Genomic DNA, 9,138 nt, shown 5'->3' with positions numbered 1-9,138 from the left:
ACATATAGGACATTTGTTATGAGAGGCCACTTTTCCAAGGTCAGGAAACACAACCAATCTGCAAGGTGCACAGAAATAAAAACAGCAAAATAGGCAAAATGAAGTTATAGAGGAATATGTTGTAAACAAAGGAACAAGGTAAAACCTTAGAACAAGAACTAACTGAAGTAGAGATAGACAATCTACCAGACAAAGTATTCATAGTAATGATTATAAAGATAATCAAAGAACATGGAAGAATAATGGATGAACAGAATGAGAAGTTAGAAGATTTTAGCGAGAATGCATAAAAACTACAATAACTGAAATGAAAAATAGAAGAAATCAACAGCAGTTTAAATGATACAGAGGAACAGATCAACAAGCTGGAAGACAGAACAGTGGAAATCACTGAAGCTAAACAGAAAAAAGAAAAAAGGATTAAAAGAATGAGGGCAGTTTAGGAGATCTCTGGGACAACAGAAATCATACTAGCATTTTTATTATAGGAGTCTCTGAAGAAAAAGAGAGAAAAAGATGGAGAACATATTTGAAGACCTAATAGTTGAAAACTTCCTTGCATGCAAAAAGAAACAGATTTCCAAGTCCAGGAAGCACAGGGTCCCCAAAAAGGGTCAACACAAAGAGGACCACATCAAGACACATTGTACTTAGAATGAAAAAAAGATTAAAAATAAAGAATATTCAAGTACATATGGAACATTCTCCAGGACAGATCACACACTAGGCCACAAAACAAGCCCAAGTAAATTCAGGAAAATTGAAATCATATAAAGCATATTTTTCAACCACAATGTCAAGAGACTAGAAATCATCTTCAAGGGGAAAGAAATGGAAAAAAAAAAAAAAAACCCCACAAACACAAGGAGGTTAAACAATATACTACTAAAAAGAATGGATATCTGAAGAAATAAGAGTCAAAAATGACTGGAGGCAAATAAAAAAGAAAACAGAGTCATCCAAAAATCTATGGGCAGCAAAAGTGGTTCTAAGAGGGAAATTTATAACAATACAAGCAAGAAAATAACAAATCAATAATCTTACCTTACAACTAAAGGAACTAGAAAAAGAAGAACAAACAAAACCCAAATTTAGTAGAAGGAAAGAAATCATAAAGATCAGAGCAGAAATAAATGAGACTAAAAAAAACAATAAAACAGTTCAATAAAAGTAAGTTGGTTTTTTAAAAAGATAAAATGAATAAACCTTTAGCTAGATTCATTAAGGAAACAAGAGGAAGGTCAGAATTGAAAATGGAGAGATTACAACAGATACCATAGAAATACAAAGGATAATTAACAGATTACTATGAACAATTATATGGCAATAAAATGGACAAATCCAATAAATGTACAATCTCCTGAGATTGAACCAGGAAGAAAAAAATAAAGAAATCAATTACCATTAACAAAATTGAATCAGAAAAAAACTCCCAGCAAACAAAAATTTTGGACTGGAAGCCTTCAAGGTGAATTCTACCAAATATTTAAGGATGAGTTAACACCCATTCTTCTCAACCTATTCAAAAAGAAAAAAAAAATTCAGAAGAAACAATACTTCCCAACTCATTCCATGAGGCCAGCAATGCCCTACTAACAAAACCAAACAATGATATCACAAAAAAGCAAAACTATAAGCCAATATCACTAATGAAGGTAGATGCAAAAATCCTAAACACAACATTTGCAAACCAAATCCAACAATACATTAGAAGGATCAAACACTGGATCAAGTTGATTTATCCCAAGGATGCAAAAACGGTTCAATATCTGCAACTCAAACAATATGGTACACCATATTAACAAATTGAAAAGTAAAAGCCATATGATCATCTCAATCAAAGCAGGAAAAAGTCTTTGATAAAATCCAATATCATTTACTATAAAAACTCACCACAAAGTAGATACAGAAGGGAATATACCTTAACATAAAAAAGCCCACAGGCAACATCATATTCAATGCTGAAAAGCTGAAAGCATTTTCCCTAAGATCAGGTACAAGACAAGGATGCCCACTCTCATTACTTTTATTTAACATAGTATTGAAATCCCTAGTCACAGAAATGAGACAAGAAAAAGGAATCAAAATAGCAAGGGAAGAAGTAAAACTGCCACTGTTTATAGGTGACACTATAAAATACACAAAAATTTCTAAAGATACTACCACAATCTACTAGATGGAGCTCATCAATGAATATAGTAAAGTTGAAGGATACAAAATTAATACATAGAAATCTGTTGCATCCCTATATCTTACTGAGATCTATCAGGAAAAGAAATTAAGGAAACAGTCCCACTTATAATCACATGAAAAAAAGAAACAACAAAACAATATACATAGCAATAAGGAGGTAAAAGATTTGCACCTGGAGAACTATAGGACACCAATGAAAGAAAATGGAAATGACACAAATAGATGGGAAATATATACTGTATTCATGGATTGGAAGACATAATATTGTTAAAAGGATCATACTACCCAAGGCAATCTACAGATTCAGTACAGTCCCTGCCAAAATAATGATAGCATTTTTCATAGAATTAGAACAAATAATTTTAAAATTTGTATGGAACCATCAAAGACCTTGAATAGCCAAAAAAAAAAAAAAAAATCCTGAGAAGGAAGAATAGAGCTGGAGTAAAGATATAGCAATCTCTAACTTCAGAAAAGTGCAAAGTCATAACAATCAAAACTGTAAGATTCTGGTACAAAAAAATAGATCAGTGGAACAGAATAGAAAGGCCAGAAATAAAACCATGCACTCATGGTCAATTAATCTCTGTCAATGAGGCAAGAACATACAATGGAGCAGTTTCTTTAGTAAGTTGTGCCCTGGGAAACTACATATAAAACTAGAACATTATCTCACACCATATACAAAAATAAACTCAAAATGTATTAAAGCTCTAAATTTAAGACCAGGAGTCAAAACTCCTAAGAAATCACAAGTAGAAGATTCTTTGACATAAATTATAACAATATTTTTTTGGATCTGTGTCCTAAGGCAAAGAAAATAAAAGTAGAAATAAATAAATAGGACCTAATTAAACTCAAAAGCTTTTGCACAGCAAAAGAAACAATCAACAAAATAAAGAAAACTTATTGAGTGTGACAAAATATTTATAAATGATATAACCAATAAAGAGTTAATATCCAAGATATATAAACAGCTCATACAACTCAATATCAAAAAAATCAAACAATCCAAATAAAAATGAGCAAAAAACTGAATTGGGCATTTTTTCCAAAGAAGACATACAGATGGCCAACAAGCACATGAAAAGATACTCAACATCACCTATCATCACAGAAATGCAAATCAAACCCACAATAATATATCACCTCACACTTGTCAGAATGGCTATCATCAAAAACACCACAAATAACAAATGCTGTCTGGATGAGGAGAAAAGGAATCACTTGCACACTGTTGGTGAAAATGTAAATTGGTGCAGCCACTGTGGGAAACAGTATGAAATTTCCTTAAAAAACTAAAACTAAACTACCATGTGATCCAACAATTCCAGGTTTCCATATATATCTGAATAAAACAAAACCCATAATTTGAAAAGACACACACATACTCCAATGCTTATAGCAGCATTATTTATAATAGCTTTATATGGAAGCAACCTAAGTAACCATTAACAGAAAAGTGAATAACAAAGATTAGTTTTGCCATTTGCAACAACACAAATGAATTTGGAGGGTATTACGTTTAACTGAAATAAGTCACACCAGAGAAAGACAAATATTGTATGTTATCCCTTAACATGGAATCTAAAAAGTAAGAAAAAAAAATGACTGACTATAACAAAAATATAAAACACCTTAGCAAACCAGGACTAGATGAGCATTTCCTTAATTATATTAAATATATCTCCCACAATCTCACAGAAAATATAAAATATCACCTTAATGATGAAGCTTTAAGAACTTTCTTTAAAAAAAGAAAAGAAAAAAATGCAGATTCCTGGTATATTTCTACTAAATCTTGTTTTGAAGCTCCTAACGCATACGACATAAAAATATTTTGTAAAAAGTTATAGGAAAGAAAATAAACATTATTTGCAGAAGTACGATAATGTATGTAGAAAAATCCAAAGAAATGAAGATACATTATTAGTTTAAGAGTTCAGTGAACTTAAGATTACTAAATACTAATTTTAATTGCAGTATAAAAAAATAATTAGAAAATTTAAATTTTAATTGATAGTATTTACAAAAATAAATTATCAGGTATATAGGAATAAATATAGCAAAAATATGCATTACTTTCAAAGAAAATCATTAAACTTCTTAAAAAGACATAATAATGGGATCAGCAGATCAGTTCAGTTCAGTTCAGTTCAGTCACTCAGTCGTGTCCAACTCTTTGCAACCCCATGGACTGCAGCATGCCCGGCTGATACAAACTAATAAATATAAAATAAATAGTATGTTCCTCCTACATAGTACAGGGAACTATATTCAATATCTTGTAATAACTTATAATGAAAAAGAATATATATGTATGCAGAATTGAATCATTTTTTGTATACCAGAATCGAACACAATATTGTAAATCAGCTATCAAAATTGTTCAAAGTGTTAGTCATTCACTTGTGTTCCAACTCCTTGCAACGCCATGAACTCTACCTCGCCAGGCTCCTACATCCATGGGATTCTCCAGGCAAGAATACTGGAGTGGGTTGCCGTTTCCTCCTCCAGGGGATCTTCTCAACCCAGGAACTACTGAACCCAGGTCTCCTGCATTACAGGAAGATTCTTTACTGTCTGAGCCACCAAGGAAGCCCAAATACTTCAGTTAAAAAAAAAAAACAAAAACACACACAATAAAAGGCAACCTAAATAGAGATATATATCATGTAATGGTAAAGTCTTTATAAGACAGAAACAATCTCACCACTAAAGCAATTCTATACATTCTTGATGGGTCACAAGCAGGCATGTAAAGCCCAGGAAAAGTGGGCAACACCTGGAAGAAGATGAACAAAGGACACCAAGGGAAAACTTAACTACATCACCATTTTGTTCTAATGAAATTCCATGTTGATAGTTCACAGAATGACTTTAATTTTTGAAGGTTATTCTGAAATCTCTACTTCTATGGTTAAGAGTCTCAAGCTGAACAATGTTCATAGTTGTAATATGTGGTCTGAGGAGGCAAAACATATTGAAATTCTGGGCCAAGTGCATAGAGGACTCAGATGAAAGCAATGCTATTAAGGTCTCAAATTCAAGAGTATTGAATTCTCTTACACATAATTTTCTTAAAAGCTTGCATAATTTTACATTTATGGAGTCGTCACCTTCAGATACTGATTATTTTGGAGAAGCAATCACAGAAACCTGAAAAATCAAGGTCTGATGAGAAGCCCTAAATAAACCAAGTTTCAGAAGCCCGGATCTAAAAAGCAAGGAGTTTTCAACATTAACAACCCAAATTCTATATTTCTTCTCTACTGAGAAATCTGATGTTGCACGTATTAAAACAGAGTGGGAATATTAAATTAAAAAAATAACTGGGTTAAGAGAAGTCCCTCTCGGGTGAGTTAAACTGACAAATACAAAAGAAAAGAAAAGGATACAGAGAAAATATCATCTAATAGAACTTAGAAAAATTATTTAATGTTTGCTTATAAAATATTGCCACTAAAATAATTTATTGGTGTGTGCTCACTCACTTTAGACATGTCTGATTCTTTGCAACTCCATAGACTGCAGCTCACCAGGCTCCTCTCTTCATGGGATTTTCACCACAAGAATACTAGAGTGGGTTGCCATGCCCTCCACCAGGGGATCTTCCCAACCCAGGGATCAGACCCTGGTTTCCTGAGTCTTCTGCACTGCAGGTAGACTGCTGAGCCACTGGGGAAGCCTCTTAGTAGTTTTATACATTTACATCTAGCATGTGAGTAACTTCACTGTTTACATTTGAATACCTGACCAAATATATTCTATACAATTTTATTACTTCTGCAATTTGCTAGCTAATAGCTAGTTGTCTCAATATCTCTAATTAATCTGTCTTTTTCCATTAATTTTAACATAAACTTTATATGTATTTCTTTGGCTCGTCTATCAAAGTTGACAAAGGCCTGGGGTTGTTCAGGCCTTAATTGTGGTTGGTTCAAGGTGCAGGCATTTTCAGGGCTTTAAACACCACTTCTATGATGACCACTAAACAAATTCACATCTCCAGGACAGATATATGTATGTATATATATATATTTAACTAATTTAGTTTAACTGGAGGCTAATTACTTTACAGTATTATTTGGGTTTTGCCATACATTGATATGAATCAGCCATGGGTGTATACGTGACAGATCTTTGACTGTCAAATGGGACACATTCAACTTTTTACTTTATATATCTACATATCAAAATGAAATCTTTCATTTTGCCACAAAACTATGATATTCCTCTAGCTCAGGAATTACCAGCACCATACACCCAGTATTTCAAGCTAAAAATTGAAAGAAATAATCCTTGGGGCAAGCTTTTCTTAGGAGGTCTTTCTCCTTCTTGCTGAACCCTTCAGTTCCAGCTCTGTGCCTTGAGATTTATATAGGCACAGTAAATAATGACTGCCTCTTAAATAATCTACAATTCTCCACTTTTCGTTTTATAAGTCATGTCAATTTCTTCACATAATATCTGGATCTCCGAAAAGTCAATATGAGTAAGTATACTATTTTGCCAGAATATTGTTTTCTTCATCACCAGGAAGGCGTTTCTCAAAAATATCCACTCCAACCTATACAGAGTAACTAATTTAAATTGGGTCTTTTTTTCAGGGAAAAGCACAGGGCAAATATAATTAATTGCCATTATTTATCATATAATTTTATAACCAGACTCTCAGGCAATATATATTTTTAACCCCATTTCACAAACCTCTAATCTGAGACTTAAAATAGTTAGCCAACTTCTCAAAATCCATTGTCTGGCTACAAAATTGACTTCTTTCCAAAATTTTAAGGTGTTTCCCCATAAGAGCCTTCTCAACAATCAATGAAGAATTAGAAATATCCTTTCTTCAAAATCTCCCAGCTGAGCCAAAGTCTAAATTTCCATGTGGAATCTCACCAAAGCTTTTACAATTTTTAACTACTGCTTCAATGACCTACCTATTCATCCCATACCGGCACATCTACCTTAACACAAATCAGTTTAGAAATTAATAAAAATAAGAACTCTTTTCATTATAGCCTCTGACATCTCAACCTGCTTTCCCATAGTTCAGGAATACCTGAAGTTCAAAATGTCAGTCTCCAGGTTTTCAATATAATTTTTGTGGCAGTGGAATATTTACATAGGTTATTTTGCCACAGTGGTGAAATACTTTTGTTAACTACTGCTATTTTATAGCAAGAAATAAGCATTAATTGGCATATGAGTATGTAGCCAGAAATTTTGTGTACCCAAGGAAAATATTCAGCAATATGTTTCTTATTGTTTGCTAAGTTACAAACCTATAGGTTTCTGACTCTTATGAAATGCTGGATAGATGAAGTATTATTTGCCAAGACAGAGAAAGAATAAGAAAGTAGAAGATTTGGGAAGGCTGGGGGTAGGAAGAAGACACATTTTTCTGACTCTAAACTTGCTTTCCACTCTTTCTGTTGTTTTGCTAGTGTGTCAGAGCACAGTTGCTCAAACTTTCTCAAAGATAAGAACTACTTGAGTCTTTTTAAAAATCCAGAGTTCTAGGTACTTTCCTTGGACATTTCTAACCCTGTGATCTGAAGTGAAACTTGTAGAACCTGAATTTTTAACAAGTATGTTGAGAGGTTATTGATTACCAAAAAGACAATTGTGAAATATTTAGTGGACAATCTAGAAGCTATGTAGTTAACAAGTAGGTTTTCCTTTCTTTTTTTTTTCTGTACGAGTAGGATGTTTTGTTGAAATAGCTTTTTAAATGTATCCTTTATTGTTGTTATTTACTCACTAAGTCAGGTCCAACTCTGCAACCCCATGGATGGTAGTCCTTCAGTCTCCTCTGTAGAAAGTGGGTTATTTTCACTCCACTCCAACCCACTGGAGTGTGTTGTCATTTCCTCCTCCAGGGGATCTTCTTGACCCAGGGATTGAACTGGCATCTCTTACATTTCCTACATTGGCAGGCACTTTCTTTTAGCCTCCAAAAAAAAATTTTGGAGTTTTTTAATAAGTATCTTTAAAAATATTTTGCTGAAATGGCAAAACACTTTAATTCATTTAAAGTTAGAATTATACCCTCAGAATGACTTCTGAGTTGGCTTTTTAGAAACCTTCACATCAGTGTTCTGAAATTTATCTTGGATATCTAGGAAACTTCAGATAAACATTATTAAAATATACATGGAAAAAGTAATAACATTCAAAAAATATCAAAATAACTCTTAAAAATAAACAAGAATAAAAGGTATCTAACATAAGAGACTGAGAAGGCAATGGTACTCCACTCCAGTACTCTTGCCTGGAAAATCCCATGGATGGAGGAGCCTGGTAGGCTGCCGTCCATGGGGTCTCGAAGAGTCGAACTCGACTGAGAGACTTCACTGTCACTTTTCATTTTTATGCATTGGAGAAGGAAATGGCAACCCACTCCAGTGTTCTTGCCTGGAGAAACCCAGGGACAGGGGAGCCTGGTGGGCTGCCGTCTATGCGGTCGCATAGAGTCGGACACAAGTGAAGTGACTTAGCAGCAGCAGCCACATAAAAGAAAAAAGAGGATATATACTTAAAAAGAGAAAACTCTTAATGACTACTAAAAATGAAAATATGTGCTAACACACTAGTAATTAAAAAGATACAACTTAGAGCTACATAAAGTTCCAATTTTCAATGGCTTCTCGGCCTTTTGGCTAAGATCAAGTGTAGTATCTGTTCTTATCAGTTAAATATCTGATACATCCTTTATCCAATTTTCATTCATTAGCTTGGCAACTTTTAAAGTAATCATACCAATTGCTGACAGGAATAAATCTGTTGTAACAATCTACAGAGTAATTTAATGTTATCTAGTAAGGTTGCTCGGAGAAGGCAATGGCAACCCACTCTAGTACTCTTGCCTGGAAGATCCCATGGACGGAGGAGCCTGGTAGGCTGCAGTCCATGGAGTCGCGAAGAGTTGGACACGACTGA

At 33.7% G+C, this 9,138-nt stretch overlaps 1 non-coding gene across 1 annotated transcript; it reads left to right on the top strand.

Annotated features, from left to right (window-relative positions):
• Positions 1 to 8,838: 8,838 nt before the first annotated feature.
• LOC120860144 lies at positions 8,839 to 9,033 on the top strand. The gene has a single exon (XR_005720253.1). It is a non-coding gene; the product is annotated as a U2 spliceosomal RNA (small nuclear RNA).
• Positions 9,034 to 9,138: the final 105 nt, after the last annotated feature.

This window comes from Oryx dammah, unplaced genomic scaffold (assembly GCF_014754425.2).
Source record: "Oryx dammah isolate SB20612 unplaced genomic scaffold, SCBI_Odam_1.1 HiC_scaffold_2, whole genome shotgun sequence".
In the NCBI taxonomy this organism is placed as follows: domain Eukaryota; kingdom Metazoa; phylum Chordata; class Mammalia; order Artiodactyla; family Bovidae; genus Oryx; species Oryx dammah.
This window is presented reverse-complemented; position numbering and strand designations above follow the sequence as displayed.